A 9,711-nucleotide genomic window follows, 5' to 3' on the forward strand; every position below is an offset into this window, starting at 1 on the left:
GCCGGGGTGCGTCGCGCCGCTTAAAGGCTTCGTGTAAACTTTTGCGTTTGGAGGGAATAACTTCAAAAAACTGCGTCTGATTGGGTTCAGCCGCGGGTGCCCAGCTCGCATCGATTTGCGGATTCATCGAAGGTGTAAAAAGCCGTTGGTAACGTTTCAGGTCCAGTGTCCCTAAATCAGCAGCTTCTCCCTTCTCTGCCACCAAATCCTGGAATTAGTTTAACAACAACAACAACAAATTATTTTTCAGCTGTAAAAAAATCATTTCAAAGAGGGGTGATGTGATAAGAGTAGAGGCTACAACAGAAGTAACAGACCGCTTCTGAACAGACTTCGCTTTGAGCAAAGGTTTCAAGTGTGTCGGATCCCCATTAGAATGATGCTATAGGCTTTATTCTGACCATTATGGAGGAAAAAAAGTCAGGCAATGCATACCAAAATATCAGCAAAAAAAGGCTAAAAATGAATTTATTTTCCGATATGAACAGTGAAAGGTGTAAGTACGTTTTTAATAGTTTTGATCTTTATCAAACGATCGATGTAGATAAAGGCAAATAGCGAATATTCAGGAAAATGCAATTAATTTTAAGAAGTTACCTTTCCTTGAATGTACCGGTGCTTTTACAGAGCTGGTGCGGAGCCATCGCTTTGTTTATTTTTCTAATGTCTACCCAAATTCCAGCAATCCACAGAGCAGTAACAGCTTTTTCCATGTGTTTATCATCGAGGTTGCAACAGGATTCGCCTGAATTGTTCTGCCTTTCTTGTGTTTTCCTTTCTTCCCTTTTCTGCATTTCCCAGTTACATTTGCTTTGGTTGCAAAAATAAACAGCGGAGTTTTTAACAGCAATTTGAGATGATAATGGTTACTGATCCCATTCTTTCCATCATAATCTTCAAGTGGTTTAAGATTAATGATAGGAGGTGTTTTAGTAAGGAGTGTGGGTTCTCTTCTCCAAAGACCATCGCTATGATAATTTACTTAAGATGTTGACAAGACTGTCAGTAAGGCTAATTTTTTATTAAGCTGCGCTGTAGCAACTGTAGTAAGCATTTGTTGTTGTTATTTAAGCACACCGTATTTCTGAATGCCTTCCTATAAATATTGTTATTTGGTCTCTGCCTGATGGATTTGCAATCGAGATGATTCCCCTCGCCTTTGTTTCAAGAAAGGTGTCTTCTGCTATTCTGATAAATATTCCCCTCCACCCTCCCCCATTCCTCGCGCGCACATTTTTAAAAGAAAATAAATTTGAGCAACTACTGTCTCGATCCAGCAAGCCAGATCCGCAAAGCTTTGTTTCGGCCGGGCTCTGTCTAGGCACAGCCCTGACCCAACGCAACTCGGCTCAGGTTTGAGCGGCGGTGTTCTGCTTTTGTTTTTATTTTTCCGATGGGCAAAATAATCACGCCAACTATAAATATTTAACTGGAGCACCTCAGCGCGCAAAGAGGCTCGGGTGCCTCTTTAAACGCGGCCGACTTATGATTTTTTTTTTTAAATATTTTTGTGGCTTCCGAGCGGAGTTGTGCTTTTGTTACCCTCCCCGCCACCCCCGCCGGACCGCGTCCTCCTCGCCGGGGACCAAGGGGGGTCCGGGGGGCGCCGGGCCGGGGTCCCCCCTGCATCCGCGTCCCCCTCCTGTTCCCGGAGCTCCCCGGCCGGCAGCGGGAGCGGCGGCGGAGCCTGCCGGGGGGCGGCCGGTGCCGCGCTGAGGGGCTGCGGGTGCGCGCTCCCGGGGCGAGGAAGGTGCGGGGCAGGCGCTTCTCACTGCGGGGACACGTCTGGGATGCAACCCCGCGGCAGATCGGTTGGTTTCACCCTTCTGCCGTGTTTTCCATAAACACAGAACCGTAGGCTTGCTTACCTATAAATTACCGGCACCATGTGACACTCGTTTTGCCCTGCTTTATTGCCGTTTTCGCTCCCCCTCCCCGGTTGCCGGCCCCATGCGTGCCCGGTGCGCAGCGGGGCCGGGCGGGTGCCGGGCAGCCAGGGCAGGGACCCCGGGCACGGCTGGGGCTGGGGATGCGGCTGGGGATGCCCGGGACCCTGCCCGGGACCCTGCTGGGACCCTGTCCGGGGGAAGACGCTGCGGGGCGAGGCGGGAGGCAAACGGCGGGGGCTGCGAAAGCGCCTTGACCCCCGTTATCAGCGCCCGCTCTTTTCCCTGTCGGTGCTCTTTAAAATGGACTGAGATAAAATGAAATAAAGTAAAATGAAATAAAATAAATTGAAATAATAAATAAAATAAAATAGATAAAATAGATAAAATAGATAAAATAAAATAAAATAAAATAAAATAAAATAAAATAAAATAAAATAAAATAAAATAAAATAAAATAAAATAAAATAAAATAAAGACACTTGGCAAACAGTTTCCCCCCAGCCCCGCGAGGCCGGCCGCGGAGCGAAGGGCAAGGGGCCGGGAGCGCGCTCCCTCGCCAGGCGGGCGATGCGCGCTCCCGGCGCCGTGCACGGCCTCGCTTCTCCTCCTCCCCCCACCCCCCCCCCCTCGGCGCGTAACCGAGCGGCCGGCGCGGCCGGAGGCTGCGCGCTGCGGCCGGCAGGGGGCGCTCCGACGTTGCGCCTGGGAGCCCGCGCCGCGTGCCCGCCGCGCCCGCGCTCCCGCGGGGGCGCAGGGCCGCGCCCGCAGCCGCGCTCCGCGGCGCCCCCCGCTCCTTGACCCCCCCCCCCCCAACCGCCGCGCCCCCTCCCTCCGCCGCGCTCCCCGCGCCCGCAACCCCGGGCGGGTGCCGCGCAAGGTGCGCGCATGGCGGGGGCCCGGACGTGGCTGCGCGGAGAGGGCCCCCCTCCCCTCCCCATCCACCGCCGCCTTTCTGTGTGTACCGTGCATTATGCAACTTATTAAATACGGCGAGGAATTGTCAACATTTTTTTCGCCTGTTAGTTCCGCTGATCCGGGCAGGATTTATTTTCAGATCTCAGGTCCCGGAGCTATAATGCGTGATTTTCTTTGCCTTAAATAAAATTGGTCAAATGTTGACAACCTTTAAGCCAATCTAACACTCGAGATTACTGATGGGAAACTAATGAGAAAATATCAGATCGTCCGGCCTGGGGGCTCCTAATTAAATCTTAGCTGATTGAAAAATAAAAGCGGGTTCGGGGGCGTGGGGGAGGAGGGAAGAAGCTCCGGGCTGAACTTTAGCTCTCGTTTTGCGTTGTGTTCCCCCAGCCCTCCCCTCCCTCCTGGCTGCCCCCTCCCTCCCGAAAAGCCGCTCCGGTTCTTTCCAGGGATCCGAGCGCGGCTATCGGTCCTTGCCCGGTAAATATTAAGGCCTTTAAGCAACGCGATTTAACTAATTAGAAAATTTACATCATTAAGTCTCAGGGAGAGAAAAAAGGAGAAACAAATCTGTCAGTCATTTTAAAAGAGACAGGCCCTATTGAAGTGTGAAGAAATCGGCTCTAATTCAAAAAGGCAATCGGGCAGAAAAAGCCCTCAACATTACCCTGCTAGTTATTAATCAGAAGGGGGTTCCCCCCCTCTCCTTCCCTGTAATGGCAAGAGCTGAAGCACATCGTTAGTTTCCCCCGACGCTGCCGCGCGGCTCCCATTCAGGTTTTTTTTTGCCGCTCGCCCCTGCCCCACGGTGAGGGCGAGCACCCGGCCACCCGAGGCTCAGCCACCTGGACGCGGGGCCGCGCTGGGGACCCGGCTCCGCACCAAGCTGGGGCCCCGCACCCCGCATCCCGCACCCCGCACCCGCAGCGGCTGCGGTGCGCGCTCCGCGGCCCCGTGGGAGCGGGCTCCGAGAGGGACGGGACGGGACGGGACGGGACGGGACGGGACGGGACGGAAGGGAAGGGAAAAGCCCGGAGCTGGCGTTGCCCGGGGGCCGCCGGCAGGAGCAGCGGGCTGGGGAGCCCCCAGCTGCTAGGGGGCTCCGGGAGGGGAAGGAGCGAAGGGGCTCGGCCCGCCCGCCAGCCAGCGTTGTTGCATCTCCCTGGCTCGCCCTCTGTTTCTGCCCCCCCCCCCCCCCCCCCCCCTTCAAACACCCTCTGTAATTCCCCCCTTCCAACTGGGCGCTGAGGACTGTGGCATAAATAATAAATACATCCTACTCTGCGCTTTCTCTCTCCTAATCTCGAAGAATCTGACAGTCGCTTTAATCAAAGGAGTTTGCACTGTTTCTTCATGGAGCTAATTTAAGGAATTTTAAACGCGCTTCAGACAAAACCAGGCGATAGGGGCCTATTTCTGGTCCCACGGCCCGGGAACGAACTCTCCTGCGGCTCGAGGAGTTAACCCCCTGTAAGTGGGTTCGGAATCAGCCCCCTGGTGTGTTTTACCTGGCAGGAGCCTGTAAAGACAAAATGTTCTGGCCAAGGAAAAAAAAAAAAAAAAAAAAGGAAAAAAAAAATGCCTCTGCCAGCCTGATTCCAGCTCCCATTTACTTCCAACTGTTAACTTGTAGTCCCCTCTGTAAGTAGGTGCTCCCAGACACGTAAAGGTCTTCGCCAGCCCAGACACATGCCTTCATTAGCGCGCCGCGTGCTCGCAGGCAGAGCCGCGCAGTGCCCGCGCAGTGCCCGCGCAGGCGGCTCCTTGCAGCCCGCGCGCAGCGGCCGAGCATCGGGGGCTCGGCCCCACCGAAAGCCCCGTGTGGGGGGAGCGGGCACGGGGACCCTTTCAAAACACGCGTCCCTAAACTGCGACCCCTCGCTAAAAGCGGCCCGGCAACCGCCCCGGCGCCCCGGGCAAAGCCCCGCGGGCGGACCGAGCCCCCGGAGCCGGGGGGGCCGCTCAGCAGCTCGCAGTGCCGGGGGGAGCACAGGCCGGCTGCCCCCGCCCCCTCGGCATCGCTCTGCCTTGCGGCTGGTCGGAATGAGCCGAGTTTTCTGAAGAAGGCCCTTTCGAGAGAAACAAAACCAGCGACAAGCTCTTCTTTCCCCCAAACCCAACGTGAATATCAACCTGTCCGCTCGCCGGGCTTCGCAGCTCGGAGGCATTATAATAAAATTTACGGCGTCCTTAACAACTGCCAAGTAAAAGCATTAAAATCCCCTTTAATTGAGAAAACATTGATTTTTAACTCTGGAAAGAACGCAACCGTAATTTAATTGCAAACTTTCACCGATATAGCAGCATCTTGGGGAGAGAAAAACATTCCGTCTTTAATAGACCTACTTTATGAAGTGATAAAAACAAAGAAAACCTGACAAATAGACAGTTGCGACGGTGAAAGAAAAGTTATTTGCCTTCCCCTCTCCCTCTTCGCAGCCCCAGAATATCGTGCTCCCCCCTGCCCCCTCCCCAGGAACTAACCACAAGCGGAAAAGCAGAGGCTTGGGGAGCTAGGAAGAAGCCGCAGTTCGTATTCTAAATAAGTATTTGCCTTTACCAGGCGAAGAATGATGCCAAGCGATTTAGGGGAACGTTTTTCAGAGAATGGTAGCCTCTTTCTAAAAGGTAACTGATCGGATGAATTTTCCTTACTTTCCCTTGTCCGTTAAAAAAAAAAAAATCATTGCTAAAGGGAAAGGGAAATCCCACCCTCGCTTTCTATCTTATTTCTGTATCGGTTTTTGGTATTATAGGAGAGTAAAGAAGTTTTTGTTTGGTGGTTTTTCATTGATCAGTCACTCTGAGCTAATGTAATTATCCTCATCAATAGAAGGCTGCAGAGAGAATCATTATGTGGGTGACATTGATAAATGATCACCCAAGAGCTGCCTTTTCTCTTGGGCACCCCCACATATGACCCTCCCACATACACAAGGTAGCCATAGAAACACCTTGAGATCCTCAAACACGGCTGCAAATGGGAGAATACAGAAAAAGCGAGAGAAACCCAACTTCACACACTTTCTGTCCCTGCCGAAGCCCCCTTCCCATAGCACGGAGCCACCGAGCAGGGCTCGCTCTGCGCCCCTGCCCCGCAGGCGCCGAACCCCGGCCCCTCTCTCGCCCCCGAGGCACCACATCGAGCAGGGGCTGTGCGTGTGCCGTGGGGCTCGCTTCCCCTTTTCTTTTTCTTTCTTTTCTTTTTTTTTTTTTTTTCCTTTTCTAGGAGGGTTAAATAACGGAGCCGCACGCACCGTGTGGCTGCACGGCTCGCTCCCTACGTGCCAGTTCGAAAGTCGCTCGTAGAGATGCGCAGCTGCAGCGCCCGTCACCTCCCCAGAAACGCGGCTCTTGGAAAATGGTTAAATCCGAATTATTTGTAGCGATTTTTTTTAGTCACAGGACTGTACAGGAAGGTTCTGTGTTTCCTGCTAAGGTAAAGATTAATGCATTTTTTCCGGCCGCAGACCCCCTTTTTATATAAGCAAATTCTAAAATATTGAGAGCAGTAATTGATTCATAATGATCCATAAATCGATGCGAGGAAGGGGCCGAGGGTGTTTATTTATTTTATTCCTAAAGCTGCAAGTAAAGTAGCTCTGACACCGTGTGGGGATGAAGGGGAGGAGTTGTTTAGCTGTGCGGGGTCATCCATCATCACTGTCGCGGGGACTCTGCCCAGAGCAGCGACCTCCCTTCTGTCTCTCTTTCTCGCCACCAAAACTATTAATATTAAAATCCGCCTTCGAACCTTTCCCCCGCCAGCCTCGAATCTCGCACGGTCCTCCTCGGCTCACAGGCGCTGGGCTTCGCCCGCCTGCCAGCCGATAGCCCTCGTTCGGCGCCGTGGGGGCTCGCCCCCCGCTCCCCCCAGCAACAGGGACAAGGACCAGGAGCACAAAGTGCCGGCCCGAGCCTCGGCAGCCGGCCCCGCTCCCCAGGCGGCCTCCCCCGGCCCGCCGGAGCCCCCCGCTCCCTCCACGGGGAAGCAGCCGCGGCGGCGGGGGGGTTCCCGCCCACCCCCCCCCCCGCAGGAGCAGCGGGTGCGGGCCGGCCCCGCGCCGGCCCCCCAAACCCCTCCGTGCCCCGGGGGGCTGCGGGTCCGAGGGGCAGCGCCGCACGGCGAGCGGGGGCCGGCGCGCCCCGGCTGCTGGGTGCCCCCGCCGCATCCCGTGCCCGGCCCCCTCCCCGGTCCCGGCCTTCGCAAACCTGGTCGGGGGCAGTTTGCTCGCTCGCTCTGCCGCCGGGAGGGAAAGGGGGGGGCAGCGCTTGGCTCCCCCGGCATCGCCTCTTCGGCCCCGCTGCGGCCGCTCGCCGCGGCGGGCAGGGCTGGGGGCGGCCGCGCGGGCGGAGGTGCGCTTCCCTCCTCTCTTCGCCTTAACAGCAGCAAAATCTGGAAGAAAAACCCCTCGTTTGCGGTGACTGCAACCCCCCGGCCCAGACCCGCTCAGGGAAAACGGAGTTTGGGATTATAAACGTGTGTGTGTAAACAAAAGGTGTTTCTTCTGCTACCCTTCGTTTCCCACAGCATAAGCAATTTTTATTCAGACTAGAGTATTTTCTTTAACACTATACCGCTGTCAAAACATTATTCCCGTTTTGGCTGCTTTTGACAGCTGAGCAGTTCTTAAAAATACCAAAATCGGAACCTTCCGTGCTAAACAGTAAATCTCAGATGGAGAAATCTCTGCGCGTTATTGTACCTTGGATCGCAGCAGAACGTCTCACGGCGAGCACAGCCCAAAAGGGGAAGGAAACGAGAAAGAAAATAAAGGACAACACAGCAACATCAATATTTAGTTCAACATAAACCCAACAACCTACTACGGAAAAATCGTTCCCTGTCCTTCTACCTGGGCGAGGACGTTGTCTGGCTTTTCTCCTAAAACTGTAAAGAAAAGATCTGCAAGAAAATAAAGTCCTGATTAAAAACACAGCCTCCCTCTTAACGTGCTGACACAACAAACCTTGCCTTCTTATTTCCCGCATCCACAGTGACCAGAATGTGAAAATTGGGACCCAGGGCGTGCTCTTCGTTCAGGACTTAGGGGTCGATGTGATTTTAACCGGGACAGAGAGCATCCAAGCCTGGTGTGGAATAACCATCCTTTACATTTCATACGGGTGCCCTAAAAAGACGCCCACAAAGCAGGACCCGACTGCTAAATAAATCCTCACACCCATTCCACTGGCATCCTCCCTTCTGTTGCCAGCAGCGTGGGTCCATTTACTCAGCTCAGAAATTAAACATTAACTCCGAGGCTGAACCTCTCGCGGCATTCCGGCGGCAAAAGTTGTCAGCCCAAGTTTTTAATAACACGCCAGCCATTTGGAACGAGGAGGAGGACGGCGGAGAAGGGTCACGAATCTACGAATGGTTAAAGCAGTAACACTGGCTTCCTAGAAAGTTAATTCCAACCCCTTTCCCACTCCCCTCCGCCCGAAATAAAGGCAGAGCCTTTCCCTGCTCCTTGGGCCCCATCCTGCTCCTGCTGACTGAGCAGTGCCACCGAGCGCAGCCAAAGCCGGCTGCCTTTCTAGCAGCGACGGTTCCCCCCCCCCCCAGCTCAAACTCTCCTTCACTTTCTTCCAAATGCCACAGGCTTTCGTTAAAGTAAAACCAACCCTCGTCCAGGATTCTGCACCAGCTATTTATATTTAAAATGTCGAATTAACATTTTCCCTCATTAGCTGAGGGTCTCTCTTTTTTTCCTTTTTTTTTCTTTCTTTTTTCTTTTTTTTTTTTTATGAAAACAAATGAAGAAAAGAAAAGCAATAAAACCATCTCAAAAGCTACATTGTGCAATCCTCACACAGGTAAAACTCTCGTCAAAGCTGCTTTTCTCTTCCCGAAACTTCCGAACCTACGCCTGGGTTACAGCCATTCTTCAGCGCCGAGCTAAGTAGCTGGAGTTAAGGACGGCAGTGGCTGTGCATGCACATGCACATACACATACATAGACACATACACGTACACTTAACACACATGGCTTACTGGTCTCGTACATGGGCCTTCACAACTCACACAGAGCTTCTATGTTATAAGCAGATAGTACAGATATTAGACACAGCTCTCTGAAATACAAGCTGGTGAGAGAATAGTTTGAGTTTTGTTTAGTCTGGTATGAAAATAATATCGATAATCAGCAGAAATATATCATCTCAGATGTTCTTTCACCCAATTATTCTATTAATGCCGATGACAGGCTTGTCTCTGATTTTTCCAACCTTTCTCTTCAATGCTCATGAAGAAATATATTTGAGACAGCTCTTCCAATAACTTCAATCTTGACTAAGCACGATTAAAAACACAAAAGCCTAACAAAAAATCAAAAATGAAATATTTATTACCGCATTTTGTGACTTAACACCTTTTTTTTTTTTTAAAACATAACGTCACAGTCCTCATACAAGTATTTTAATGTAAATTTTGACAAAGCTTAAAGGTAACAGCATTTTCTTCTAGTGAGGAACACGTGCTGAGAAAGGAAGAATTCATGGACATACAATACCAATTCCACAGCAGATCTGATACTAGCAAAAACATTCTTTTTTTTTTTTCAATTGAGGTAAACACATAGAATATCTAACATGAAACAATTAATAGACCGAACTCTGTACGAAGTTTGTTACAGTATTCTCTTGCTTTTTTTTCCCAAGCTTTGAGTTCATGATAAAGTTCTAGGTTTGGTGCAAAGACCGTTAGTAACTTCTTTCATTGAGGAAAGCTGCCCAACTTTTAGTTATGTTTTGTCCAAAGCCAAGGCTCAGAACTACTGGAAGAAGCTCCTGCTCTGTCTGTTCTGTCTTTTAAATCTTCACCTGCAAGCTCTTTGAAGAAGAGTCCAAAAAAAAAAAAAAAAACAAACTGGGGAGGAATGGGGAGAGACTTAATGAA

General features: G+C 51.9%; 1 protein-coding gene and 1 long non-coding RNA gene across 10 annotated transcripts in view; both read right to left on the reverse strand.

Annotated features, from left to right (window-relative positions):
• LOC310900584 overlaps window positions 1–2,472 on the reverse strand; it is a 36,316-nt gene extending 33,844 nt beyond the window's left edge. For both annotated transcript variants that reach the window (XR_014585242.1, XR_014585243.1), the window contains exon 1: window positions 598–2,472. This is a non-coding gene — a long non-coding RNA (uncharacterized lncRNA). The remainder of the gene's footprint in view (window positions 1–597) is intronic.
• A 6,665-nt stretch (window positions 2,473–9,137) lies between these two features.
• MEIS2 (Meis homeobox 2) overlaps window positions 9,138–9,711 on the reverse strand; it is a 172,654-nt gene continuing 172,080 nt past the window's right edge. For all 8 annotated transcript variants that reach the window (XM_083838768.1, XM_083838760.1, XM_083838762.1 and 5 more), the window contains one exon: window positions 9,138–9,711. This exon is cut by the window's right edge and continues 879 nt beyond it. The gene's annotated coding sequence lies outside the window, so the exon portion shown is untranslated.

The sequence above is a fragment of the Anser anser genome, assembly GCF_964211835.1.
Source record: "Anser anser genome assembly, chromosome: 5".
Lineage (NCBI taxonomy): Eukaryota > Metazoa > Chordata > Aves > Anseriformes > Anatidae > Anser > Anser anser.